Source organism: Heterocephalus glaber, unplaced genomic scaffold (assembly GCF_053883595.1).
Source record: "Heterocephalus glaber isolate CG9 unplaced genomic scaffold, H.glaber_assembly_v1.0 deba00001803, whole genome shotgun sequence".
In the NCBI taxonomy this organism is placed as follows: domain Eukaryota; kingdom Metazoa; phylum Chordata; class Mammalia; order Rodentia; family Bathyergidae; genus Heterocephalus; species Heterocephalus glaber.
In genome coordinates this window covers 350,316-352,944 of record NW_028258478.1, presented here as the reverse complement: position 1 = coordinate 352,944, position 2,629 = coordinate 350,316, and the positions used below count along the sequence as shown (strand labels likewise).

Sequence of the window (2,629 nt, the reverse complement as noted above, 5' to 3'; positions counted from 1 at the left end):
GATTAGATGAAGTAGGGAGATATTTTTCAAATGGGAAGTGGAATAGAGATGAAGGGAGAGGAAAAGGATAGCAGGGGAAAAATGGAAATAGAGCCTTTGCAAAAGGGAAGGGGAAGAGTTGGGAGGAGCAGGAAGGAATTAAATGGGGACAAAAAAATTAGGTCTGTTATATACATGTATAAACTCCCCACAATAAATATAATCGTTATGAATTGCAAATGTGTACTGATAAAAAAAATTTTAAAAGTCAAAAAGCAGTGTGAGAGAAATGTAAAAACTTGCTTTTGGGAGAGAATTGGTAAAATTAAGACTGTGGAAATTGCCAAACAAATGACTTTCTTTCACAAATAAAACCAAGTGGAGAAGAGGAAGAAGGAATGTAGAAAATATAAAGTAATGAAAAAGAAATGACAGGTCATATTTGGATCAAGATTCACACTAGCAACCTGAAAAAGACTGGGTCATGCATAAGACCATCCAAATATGTATTAAATATAAAAATGTAAACACCTTCCAAATAGCTGATAATATGAAGAAGTTCCCTTTTTTAGCTTTGGATTAAAAAATGGTTTTTTGACTAAAGTATAATGGTGCAGACCTATAATCCCAGCTATATGGGAAGCTGAGGCAGAAGGACTTCAAAATTTGAGGTCAGCCAGGCAAAACAGCAAGACTCTGTCTCAAAAAACAAAGGACTGATGATATAGTTCAGTGCAGACCGCACCCTGTGTAGCGGGTTCAGTCCCCAGTACTGCAAAACAAAACAAAAAACTTCAGACATAAAAACGAAGACAAATGTAAAAGCAACACAGAAAAATAAAGCAGTTAATGGTAGGAACTGCACCAGCAACAACCCAAAAAGCAGAACCTCAAAACAGTATCTCATAGGGCCAAAAGAAACTACCTGACAACTTCCAAGTCTATAAACAAAATGGCAAATTTTTAAAAGAAGTATGTAAACTAGGAAGAATCTTAAAATGCCAGCCTTAATACTTGAAATGATAGGTGAGCATATTTTATCTTTGAATAGAAAATCTCCAACTTAATCTACAAACTTTATAGATTCAAATATAAGGCCAATAAATTTTACAAATGGCATTGAGCTGGGGTGCTGGGGCACGCTCAGCATGGTGGTGTTTTCTGGTCATGCTAATTCTGTCTCTGAACCCACAGGAAGATAATGAGTTTCAGAAGGAGGTGGCACAGGTTCGGCATTGTATGACCTAAAAAAAAAATCAAGAGCAAAAAAAGCAAGAACTTACACCTGGAATAAATTTTGTGGGTCACTTACTGCCAGTACTTTTTGAATCCCAGATCAAAGAATATTTCTCCTAATTGGACAATATTACAAGATTCAGACTGTCCAGAAGTAAAAGGACTGGAAATAGCAGAGGCTATGCCTTTGTGGAGTTTGCATCTGAGGATGTTGCCAAGACAGTGGCTGAAATAATGCACAACCTCTTCAGTGAAAGACTCCTGGTCTGCCATATTATGCTGCCTGAAAAGGTGCAGAAAGATCTTTTTAAAGGCTGGCAAATTCCATTTCATCATGTAGTATAATCAGCAGTGAAATGGTATAATCAGCAGTGAAATGGTATAATCATAAGTGGACACTTCTATAAAAGTTGCAGATGGAAGATCAATTTAAAAGGAAAGAAAAATTACTAAGGAAGAAATAAATTGCAAAAGAAGTTGATTATAATTTTCCTTCATAGGTTTTATCAACTAAGAAAGAAGTTTCAACAAAAAAAGAAATTTCAGCAAAAAAAAAATAAGCCTTCAGGAAAGAAAAGGGTTTCAAAAGCTCTCTTGTCACTCCTAGTAACCCTGTGGATAGGCAGAGTGCTACACCAGTCTGGACACCAACATTTTTGGAGAAACGAAAATCTGAAGTGGCTGAAATACATGATGATAAAGATGATGATAAAGATGTTGAAATAGTCTTCAAACAGCCTGTATCCAGCGTAAAGGAAACAGCAGCGACTCCAACATCCACTTGCTCAGAGAAAAAAAACACAAAGGCAAAGAAAAGGCAGTGATTCTGAATGTATTGTATGCAGCATATTTTCCAAGAAATTGTGATTTGTTAAAAGGACTGACTACGGTATTACACTGTATTACAAATCAATCATTAACAAGACTTTCAGAGGACTGATTGTTCCAGGTCTGTAAAGAAAGCAGTGAGTAATTTTGGCTTATCTGCCCTTGCTGAGATCTCGGGTACATCACCACGTGGAGTGGGTGGGCTCACAGTGCCTTTGTCCTGGTCTCCTGCTTTTGTGTTCAGATGTTTTTTAGCTCCCCTTGGTTTACCCTGCCTAAATGTCACTGTTGACTACAGGCTGAAGTACTGAAATGTTGTGGCCTTTTGCCACCAGCAAATAAAGTTCACTAGTCTTGCTTGAACATCTGAAAAAATAAATAAATAAAAAGCAAGCAAAGCTAGAAAAGAAACTTTTAAAAAGTAGGAATGGTATCAGTTCTAGTTAAATCAAAACACACTGTAAATACTTAGTTATGGTGCTGAAATATTTAACCAAATACATACAAGATATGTGCAAGAAAATTTTAAAATTCTGATAAAAATCAAATGAAAATAAATGTGAAGATATTCAATGTTCAGAGGTAA

General features: G+C 36.0%; 1 pseudogene; it reads left to right on the top strand.

Moving 5' to 3' along the window:
* The first annotated feature begins 1,015 nt into the window (after positions 1-1,015).
* Positions 1,016-2,039, top strand: LOC147820788 (MKI67 FHA domain-interacting nucleolar phosphoprotein pseudogene; annotated as a pseudogene).
* The last annotated feature ends 590 nt before the right edge of the window (positions 2,040-2,629 follow it).